The sequence below is a fragment of the Augochlora pura genome, chromosome 10 (genome assembly GCF_028453695.1).
Source record: "Augochlora pura isolate Apur16 chromosome 10, APUR_v2.2.1, whole genome shotgun sequence".
Lineage (NCBI taxonomy): Eukaryota > Metazoa > Arthropoda > Insecta > Hymenoptera > Halictidae > Augochlora > Augochlora pura.
The window spans coordinates 30,152,214-30,163,602 of NC_135781.1; positions in this window are offsets into that span (position 1 = coordinate 30,152,214).

The following is an 11,389-nucleotide window of genomic DNA, read 5'->3' on the forward strand; positions in this document are numbered from 1 at the left end:
CTCGTCCCGAACCGGGGCCGATCCGCGGCAGCAACAACATGCACGCGTCGCATAATAAACGTCGATCGTTCCATTAAATCGCAATCACGTCACCGACCTGCGCGTACCGATCACCGCCGGCAGCCGGTTTCCCCTCTGCCGTGCACGATTGAAAAAACACGGGCCCCGTCGATCCGTGTTTATTCACGGCCCGTTAACCCGGCGGATCCTCTTCCAAGCCCGCGCAACTTCGGTAACGCGCGAGAGCTCGTCTTAGGAAAGAAACACCGAATTATTCTCGGTTCGAATGGCGAAGAAAAGTTTCGAACGAATCACGTTCCTCGACTTTTGTCCGGGTGCCCGAGGATGAGTCGAGGCCGCGAGGGTCGTCGAACCAGATCCCCGAACTCGAAATGGAACGATAGGAGAACAGGCTGGCGCTGGGCGGCGCGAGTCGACATATCCGGCGGCTTCATATCGCGGCCGCGCGTATTTCGGGAGCTCCTTTCGCTCTCTCCGCACGAGCACCCTCGTTAAGCGCCTACGTGTTCGTGATCCCCAATTGACCGGCCCGTGGAATACCTACGATCTCTCGATCGGTCACCGTATCTTCTGACCCGCGCCTTTAACCTTCCGACCCCCCATCTCCACGAGATTAACCCCTTCAAGGCGCCGCACGAAAATATCGAGACCAAACCTGGTGCCTCGGTGTTGCCGTGTTTATCTTAATGGATCTGCACTTATCCGATGAATTTCCGACTGGTCTGCGGATTCTGCATTTCCATGCAACCCTTCGTTCCAAATTAGTGCTAAACTTACTGAACGGTAAAATTGATTATGCGTTGACAATTTATTTAGATTTTGCTCTCAGTTCTCATTGTGGTACATTTCTCGTGAAACTGTCTTTGCAGCTTTTATAATCATTCCTCGACGATGACAGATTATTTCGCATCAGTTAGCCCGATATAACTCTGACTTTGTTCTCTTACTTTTGCAAACAGTGGACATCTTCGAGGACTTCTTTCACGCTCCATATACGGGTCGTAGCAGGGGCACGTACGTAGACGTCACGCTCACTCCAGAGAATTCCCATAGGCAAATTCGAGAAGGCTTGAAGCTCGATAAAGTTTCGCCCCTTGGAATTCTCATCATTTCTAAGCTTTCCGAGCTCGCCGGATTCTTGCGATCCGCGAACACGTAAAAATGCTTGGTCCGCTAACGACTTCCCCGATCGTGAAATCGTTCTTCCGCTTCCCGTGTTTCTTAGCGTTCCGCGAACCGGCGACGACATTTCCGATAAAGCGGCTACGGAATTCCGTTTGCTCGAGTGGAGCGCGAGAGAGCGGCGTTTCGAAGTTTTGAGTGTCGGCGGCCGCGTATCGGCAACCGATTCCGCATAAAACATGTACAGAATATCGTTCCGGTCTGGTCCGCGCCGTGCTGCGGGATCCATCCGGGCCGGGATTTGCCGAGCGAAATTGAAATAAGCTCCGTTCGTAGAGCAGGGGGGGCTCGCGGAAAAACCGATCCGCGTTCCGTTGGACACCGGGCGAGCGTTGTCGAGGCATTGTGTATGCGCCGGTCCGTGGCCTCGCGTCGCGTCGCGTCGCGCCGAGGCGATACATGTATCGGGGGGATACACTGGACGGGGGCTGTTCCCCCGCGGAAGAAGGGGCCAGCGCAAGGCGAGAGCCCCGGTTCCTAGTTATGTGCGTCACGTCTGGCTTCTGGATTACATTTATACCCCCGGCAGGACGGCGGCGGGCCGAGGGCGGGCCGGGCCCGGGGGGCCGATGCGCCAATACGTGCCTATAATCTTCCTTGTCGCCTCTCTATCGCTCGCTCGCCGGTCCGCCAACGCGATCCTCCTCGATCCTTCTCGATCGTCGGCTCTCTCGTCCGCAGACCGCTCCGCCGTTTTGGCGCACGGACTCTCACGGACTTTGTCTCTCACGCCTACGCCTCCGCCTTTGTTTGCGACGTTGCGCGTGCCGTCGCACACTTATCCGACCCGAGTAAGCGCGAGCCCTTTTTTCCTCCGTTATCATCTTTCGTCTTTCTCCCGTTCCCTTTTTCTCCACCATCTCCGTCACCGTCCTCTTTCCACCCCCTCCCCCTGGCTTTTGACCTCGCGCATCTCCGTCGCCCTTTTTCCTCTTCCGTTGCCAGTTTCGAACCGCGAAACTTTCTCTTCGACCGTTGCTCCCGTCTTATCTCTGCGATTGCAGTATCTGTGGCGACCTAAGGGTCAGTCGCAGGAAAAGAATAATACTATAGGTTGTTTCACGAGACACCTACAATACCGTAGATGTGAGAACGTTGCGCGATATTCGCGTGGTCGACGCCGCGGGCTGTATTATTGCCTCGCAAAGATGGAGCTCTTATTATGCGAAGCGAAAACTATTTTAATTGCACGAAGCTGGTACAAAATAGAGATTTATTATTAACAAATTGCAAAGAATGTAATAACTTCTGGAAATTGTTCTAAAATATTCACATACGTATGCGGATCATAATCATCCATAGTCTACTGATTCATTGATCCTTGCAGGCATAGCTTCCTTGGTCCTGTCGTTGACGATCAGTGCACCATGGAATAATCTGTACCCATGCACTAGGTCCGCAGAGTCTGATCCCATGCATTTATCAGTAAAAGTGTTCGCGAGCGAGTCTCCGAGCTTTAAAGGTCCCATGAAAACGTAGATCACATGCAGATCTTCTTGGTCGACGCCATTACCCCCTCGGGACGTTTCCTTTCTGAACAATGTCCCGGTCATGACTCGACGTCTTTATCGTAGGACCTTACCAACTGTCTGGTTCGCGGGGCGGGTCGGATATCTGCCGGCGTTCCCTCTTTAAAAAATATTCCCCTCGCCTCCATTTTATCCCCATTCGCGGCCTGTTCATCGCGACGATATCGCCCCGGATTTACACGCTTCGGGGTTGTTTAGAAACGCTCGGGCGTTGTTTTTCACCAGTTTACCCGCGGACGACAGCCCCGGGAATTTTCATAATGCGACGAATTTTATTGCACCGCTTTACCACGCCGTCGTTGTTTTCCGTTCCGCCGACGGGCGCAACGAATTTCGCGGCCGCGGTTGCGCTCGCAGCTTTTTTACAGACCAGCGAATTGGCCGGAAAATTAGTATTTATCGCGGGGCAATTGAATCCGGGAATGGAACAACGTATCGCGGAGCACGGAATAATTTTCGTTGCGTTATTCAACGCGATTTTCATTTCTTATTTCGTTTGGATTCGCTCGAACGATTTAATTTTTCGACTATCGCAATGTCCAGGTTTGCGCCACACTGATGTTTCATTAATACGCATCGAAAGCTGTTTGTTCTGTTCCGAGGGTTAACGATATAGGATGTTACCGAACTGTGTTCTTTTAACTGTCCACTGATTAATCAGCTTTCGCTTTGCATTCTGCTTGCTCTCGAGCCCGCGCAGGAAACAAATGTTACAATATCCGGAGAAAGCCGGGAACGCCGGTTTCTCTCCGCGAAGAAAAATAATAGGGCGGCGTAACAACGGGGGTCGGTGTGTCGGTTTGATTAACGCGCTTTTACGATGGCGACAACCGGCCGCCCCGCGCTGAAACTTTCATGCGATCGTAAAGCATCTGGCAGCTCTTTTCCGTAACTCGCCGGTAAAAAATGAAGCGGGAGAGAAGGGATCCCCGATTTCGGGTGTCGTCGCTCTTCAAAAAGTTAGCTCGGAAATTCCCGGCGCCCCGAGCCGCCTCGCTCGGCTCGTAAAGGGTGTGATTTACGAGGAAGGCTTAACGCGGACCCTCAGGTTTGTTTTTATCAATAGTTAATTCGCAATTTACATCCGTTTAAATATTCATACCGGCGCGGCCGTCGCGGAAACCCCGGGCTTTCGGTACTCCGCATACTTATTCCCGACTCTCTTCCAGCTTTCTCCGGCCTCCCTCTCTCTCTCTCTCTCTCTCTCTCTCTCCGTCCCGTTCTCGCTCCTTGTCCGACCTATATCCCCACCCACGAACGAGGAACAGGCGCAGCGACAAAACCAGACGGGACACGTTCGAATACCATCGCGCCCCGAAGCCTCTCACGCATTAAATTCTAAAGCCGCTTTCTAGTTTCAGGGTGTGCGCCCGCCCCGCGCCGCTTCACCCTTCGATGGCTGGATCAGAGACGGAGAAAGAGAGAAAGAGACAGGGAGGGAGAAAGAGATAGAGAGAGAGAGAGAGAGTGTGAGAGAGACAGGGGAAGCTCGCGGTGGCAAACTTTGCCAGCGAGAGGAGGTTGTTGGTTACGGGGTTCTAAAGCGCGCCTTGGCTCCATTTACGCGAAGATCGCCGATCCCCCGAGCGATCGCGATTAATCAGCGATCCATCGATCGGCGGCGTACGGGGAAAGGAATTTTTCGTAGAAATCGGGACGCGGGAATACGCGTCGCCGTCAAGTGTCGACGTTGTAAGCGGAGGTATTTTCGCTGTGCCACCGGTACGGAATACAAATTAATTAATTGAAAGCGGCCACGACACGCGGAGAGGCGACCCGCCCCTACCCAACCCGTCCTGACCCAACCCCCCTCGTCCCGACCCGGCCCGACACGTTGCGACCCGTTTGGACGTTGCGACGCGTCCGCCAGCAGCGGAGAAGAGTGCGTTTATCAAACAATTTTCCGTTTGCCCTGTCGTCGGCCGGAACAACGGGACGTGACCACAATTAATTAAATTTAATGACCGAGTGACAATGGCTTTATTAATTAGTAAAATTAACCGCGTAACGCGGCGACACGCGCGTCACCGGCTGCCCACCGGATGCCGCCGCTGCTGCTGCCGCTGCTGCTGCTGCTGCCACTGCAGCCGCCCCCGGGACACTCGACTTTATTAATGCAATTTCCTGTTAATCCGATTTTCCTTGCTCGTTACGATTCACTTTCTGATTGGGCCCGGGGTTCTGAGCCGGATAACGGGCCACCGTTTGTGACGCCCCGATCGCTCCAATTAATTATCCATCAGCGTTGTCGATCCGCGCTACTGCTGGTGACGCTGCCAGTTATTTAGAATTGCTTTGGAGGGCCTTCGGATTTTCATTGTACTTTGTTGTTCTTCCGCTTGGTCCGATGTGGGCATTTTTAATCTATTGTTTAGACGTAATTGTGTTAGGTACGAAACGTAAGGGTTGTCATATAGCGATCGTCATATAAGAACAATGCGTGCGAATGAGAGAGGAAAGATGGCATGATAGTATCGTCTTTAGACCGGAGCTTTGCTCTTGCTCGCTACGAGTAGTATAGTCCTACATATAGGACTACATTTTTCGTGTATTTTTTCTCGTCCAAACACCATCATTCACCCAAATTGCTACTTAAAGCTGCTCATATTCTCCTCCACCTCACCATCTAAACACACCCCTAAGTTCTGTAATACATTTCAAGGCATTTTATTCTTTTCTCTTCTTTGAATCAATATACATTCTTCTCAAATCAGAAATAAGTTGAAATTGGTCAATACATCGACAGTTTCAGCTTCATTTAATCCCTTTTCTGTTTCAAGTTTCACCATTCCATTTTTCCCATAGATGCTTAAAATCCGTAGTCTGGTGATTAGAATCGAGAGAGAAATTTAACACAATTCTCTGCACGTCGGGAAAGTCGTTTAAAGAAAGAGCATTTTCCCAAGTGCGAAGCAAACTCGGTGAAATTATCATGACGGTGGAAGGTTCGCCCCACGGCACGAAACCCGGGCCGATCTTTTTTTTTCCGCGACAAGTAGCGACAGTTGTCGCGTCCATGATTTTTGCATCGCGTTCTCCCGGCGAGTTCTCTAAATTATAAATTTTCCCGACGGTTCTGCGACTCGTCGCGGCCAAAAATAGTTTCGCCTCGCGGTGTCGAAAAATGCCGAAGCGCGCGGAGCTCGCGGATGGAACAATCGGTCGGTTCATGGACGAGAGAAGAAACGCCCGCGCTCGAGTTATACCGTTCGCGACGAATTCGCGAGCCAACGCCGGCACGCTGCGTCGAAAGTTTCTTATATTCCGCGCCCGACGCTTTAGACAACCCGCCTCCTCCGTCGCCGCCGCCGCGGCTTGCGTCGGGTCCTCCGCTATATTTGCGTGTTTTATTCATGAAATACGCAAGCTGTCTGTCGTATACCCGCAGATAAGGCGCGGCGAACGTAGACGCGACGTGCCGTCCCACAATTGGAAACCGTCGCAAGTAAAAGGAGGAATCCTCGAGGATCGAGCCGTCGGTGTATTTTTGATCCTTGTCGAGATTCATTGACAGAGAACGACGGAACAAGCGTTGGTATTAACGGACACACGTATTTCGGTCTCGACTAAAATTATAATGGTCCGAAGTGTAGATTCGTGAATAATTCGTCGTACGAATTCTCCGGTTCGGTTCCATTGTTGCCTTGCTCGATCCAGTCGTACGATGACCTCGATTACGGACATTTTTACCAATTCTAGCAATTTATACAATGTGTAGTTTCGACCAGTGATTTTTGGGAAAGCGAAGGAGAAACGGACAGCCACGATCAGACCGATTATATTGATTTGCGTGGTGAGCGTTTACGATATTTTATCAATTAGTTTAACATGTTTTTACTTGAACAATGATTTCAATCGTTTTGTTTAACGTTACCTATTGGCAATGGACTGGTACGTTTCCTACCAGCGTTAATTGTTTTTCCTGTTGTACCATTTTATTCCCTGTGTTAAATCCTTTTGTAAACCGGAAACAAAGAGAAGCTGAATATTTACTAAATATTATTTCACCTGTTAAAATTTTAATTAACGAAGTTCACAAAATTAACGCCGGAAGCGTTAAGTCTACAATTAACCCTAGAAAGACCCCCTTATAATTACCCTCGATCTCTCAACATTTTTAAATTTTCTACAGACGTGTAAATAAATCCTAAAACATTGAGGTTTTCTTTATCCTCCTAACTGATACTATATTTCACTTTTTATATTTCGAGAATGATAAAAATAATATTTTTATTACTTAGATTCTATTATGAGTCACCTGAACCAATATCACTTATGCCGAGAAATGGAAGTCTCCTCCAGTCGCAGCGATGCCAGAAAATCTCGAGTGTAGGGTGCTTATCGGGCATTCCGATAAGAGAATCGAAAGTTTTTATGTGGTCAGTCAGTTCGGGAGGAATTCCGGTGGAATGGCGACGGGCGTGATAACGCGAGACCGGTTTAGTCTGGTGGATCGCGAACACTTCGATTATTACGGTTATCGCGCGCTCGTCACAATGCCTTGGTGGCCGGGTGGCCCCGGCCAGCAACCGGGTAGCAAACCGGGCGGCGCACGGGGTGCGCACGGGGTGCACACGGGTCCGTGCGACACGTGCATTGTAAACACCGGTCGGCCGCGTTATACGATCGTCGCAGGTGCAAAGTTAAATGCGCGTGGCTCCGTTCGGCCTCGGTTTACGGAATTTGCACTTCAATATCGATGTCCCGTGACCGTTCGCCTGACCAAAAGTCACTCCATTCGCAGCCGTTGTGCCCGCCGTTCCGCGTCGCCCGGGACTCCAGTCGAATCGATTCGAAACGCGCTCGTAAAAAAAGATCCCAACACTGCCCCCTCCCCGCCCTCCTCTTCCCTCTCCCGGCCCCTCTTATATTTTATTCCGACTGTTTTTGGCCGGCGCGCGCGATTCTTTCCCCGAGAAAAATGCACGGAACGTGTCTCCCCGTGGCGCCCGAAAGAATTCGCCTCAAAGAAATCGTGCCGAAGGAATTTTGTTTTCCGGAACAGGGGACGCGACGAGCAGCTGCCTCAAATAATAGATGACGAATGGAAACTCGTGTTTATTCGACGAACAGCCGGCCTGCTTTTTAGATTCGGAACTTCTCGGGGACTTCGTACATACTTTATTCAATGTTTGCGCGCGTCTAAGACCCGCGCTGTCTGAACACGGCGGACGGGCTCTCGGGCGGCCCAGATTCCGGCCGATCCACCCCCTTCCCCGCCGCCGCCGCCGCCGTTCCGAATCCGCTCGCAAAAATATTTTGCACGCTCCGTCCGCGTGAAACGCGTGGCTCCGCGGAAATAATTTCGGGAACGCGTTACACGCGGATTTACCGTTTTGTTTTTAATTTCCCGAAGCGCGGGCTGCAGTCTCCTATTTTCCGTTCTTGGCAGAACTTCCGCAGTCGGGGCACGATTTTCGTTTCAATTTTGTGAAACGAATTTTCGCGCCGCCGGTAAACGCTCCTATATATCGTTCTCTATTGATAAAATTTGTTTGTTTTCGCCGTGCGGGGGTGGACGCCGCGCAGCACCGTCCCCGGTATCGATCCGATCACTTTTGATTCATAATTGTTTCCCAAGCCTGCGGCCGTGCCGCGGCGAGGGTCGGACGCACACTTTATAATCTAATTACTCGTTAACCGCTCGTAGATAGGGACGACCAAGGGCCGGCCGCGTTATTGTTGCCAAAGTGACTGAAATCTGGCTGCGATCAAGCATTTATTGCTTCCCGGTTGCGACAAGTTTGCCGGGTCGTGCTCGTCTCGTTACCCGTGTCTCCAGTTTGACCGTAAACCAACTTTTACTGCCTCCACTCCTCCCCGCACATTCGCCGGCTTGTTCCGAAGCTGTTCGATGGTATTGTGCTTGTTCCGGTAAAAATCTGGTCAACAATCTAACAGCGATATCAATCGAACGCTTATAAACCGTTTTACGCGAGACCCGATCGACCAACTTAGTCGCAACACGTTGCATTTCGAAGCGGATTTTTCAGCAAAATGAAAAGTATTCGCGTTTATTGCAAGATACCGGGAGCTACAGGGATATTTATTCCTTTTCGAAGAATTTAATGAGTCGAGGGGAATGCGGTCTTTTTAAATTCTTCGAATGCGTTTCCCGCTCTGTATTTGATTCATTCGTTTTTATCGCAAATGCATAAAATCCGTTTATTCAATTTGCAACCGAGTTGGCTCCGCGACCGACTGCAAAGAAATATACGGCCGAGTAGAAAGAGGTCGCCGCGCGCCTAATTAATTCGAGCAGCTTGAAATTAAGTTGAAGGCAGGAGGGATCGAGGAGGCAGCGAGAACGATCGGTAGCCGCGATTAATCGCGGCCGTGGATGCGTTCCCGTGTCCGTAGTTTTCGCGGGCGTGTTCGTCGATAAAGAAGGAGAAGGCGGGTACCTTTGAGGAACGATTCGATCCTTGGTCAATGGTCGGACGGGGCGAGAATAAGGCCGGCCAGCTGGAGCGGATTAAAGCGGAGCTCTCTGCGAGGCAGGCTCTCCCGTGGAGCGTATCCTGGAGGCTGATATATCTCCAGTTTGTAGTCCGGCTACTAAAAATCCTTTATTTCTAGCCGGGGCGAGGGCGAGGTGGAGAGAAGCGGAGAGAAAGAAGAGAGACGAGAGAAAGAACGCAGGGATGCCGGTACGTAGGGCATGGGAGAGGAGTAACGCGTTGCGGGGCGGAGGGCGGTCGCGCGCCATCTGTGCCCTTCTCACGCTTTTAGCCAGTAGTGCCAGCTAGACCGACAATAAGCTGATAATTGAGCTTTTGAATAATTCCAGCTATTTAATCCTGGTTTAATAAAGCTTCCCCGTTTCAAAACGCTCGTGAATTTCATTAGGGGTAGACTCTTGACTGCGAGAATCGCGGAGGGGGGACACGGGCGGCAGACGGGGGACGACATTAATGCGCGCAATTTACTCTTTCTTTCTGTTTTCCTTTTATTCGTCCTCTCCTCTCTCGGCTCTTCTTCCTTCGCCTGCCGCTGCACTTCTCTCTCTCTCTCTCTCTCTTTTCCTCTCTTTGTGGTTTTTCGTTTTCTCTTCCGTTTTTTCGGTCACCGTCGAGAAACGGACGTAATTTTCCGACGGGGCGGCGGAAAAAAGAAGCGAACGGGGAGAAAGTAGAAAACGAAGAGGCAAGGAGGAGTTCGAAGGACGCGGGGAGCACAATGCCGACCGTTATGCCGTAAAAATTTGGAGGTCGGTTCGCTTTTATTATCCCGTGAATCGTGCCACTCGTTTAACGCGCTTCCCTCGTAAACCGTGCGGCACCCTCGCTCTCTCCTTCTCCTTCTTTCTATCCGGTTTCCTCCAACTTAAATATTACACGCGGAAGGGCTCGCTCTTTACGCCTTATCGATAGCCGGCCACCACCACCCCCTCGAATGTTTCTACTTCCGCGCAATAACAGAGGATCTCGCGGCGACGATATCCGAAACAAAAATCGAACAAACTCACTGCGCTGGTGTTGCTCAGACGCCGATGAAACTCGACCAAAAATTCGTGCGCTGTATTTTATGGACGCGTTCCGGAGAGAAGAATCCTCGTTTCCTGTCCATCTTTGTTCAACTGCCTTCGTGTCGAATCTCGAGAAATACGTCTTTGTCTATTCGGTCTCATCCTTCGGTGCCATCCTCAATCCCTAACCTTTGCACTACAATTTTTTTCACAGCCACGTTAATTAGCGCGTCTTCGTTCCTTGTCATTACGTAATAAAACGAGGCAATTCTTATTTTCTGTGTGTCTTTAATTATATTAATTTCTGGGTTCTGATGACAGAATAATACAGATTTGCTTCTATTTATGAGACGTAAATATATTTTATATATAATAGAATTTTCATACTATGAGTAGTATGAGTACTCATCATTCTGTTGATTAGCACTCTTCGTTCGTAGTAATTTCCTGTGTACCGTAATTGTTTCCTGTATACCTTCATTAATTTCCATTCCTAAGTTTTCCTTACAGAAGGCTAAAATCTTGCTTCGATTTCGAAGAAATGTATAATATCGATATTCAAATGGTAAAAACAAGCTTAAATCGATCACGATCTAATTTTCTTTAGCAAAGTTTCAGCGATTATTTTTTGACTCGGCGGTCCTCCAATCTTCCATTATTACTCCGATTAGCGTACTCTCTGCCCCAACCGTGTATTTATCAAAAATCGTAGCCGAGAGTTCACCCTTTGGAACGAGCATAACCGGATCACCGTCGGATTTTCGTTCGCAAAGCTGAGAACTTTTAACCTGAGACTCAGCGAGTTTCGGAGCTTCCGATCGTTAGTTTGATTACACCGAATTTGCCGGTAGACTCGGCGATAGGTTCTTTTTTCTCGATTGTTTGAGCTCGAATCCGAGAATCCTGGCTCGTTTCGCAATCGAATTTCCATGGGGGCGCGCATCAGCCGGGTATGTCTTCTATCGCGCTGGGACACGCCGAGCCGGGCCGGGCCGAGCGGAATCGGCGCGCCGGTTCTATCAAACGCGGTTCCCGCAACGGCGCGGGTTTATGCGCTGGACCGTTTAGTGAGCCGTCGGGTTCTTTCATCGGTAGATTAGTTAATTTCGGCGGCGGCCGTGGACCCGGTCCCCGGATCCCCGATGTAATTAGCTGAACAATAGGAAACAGCTGGCTCCCTATCGCTCGG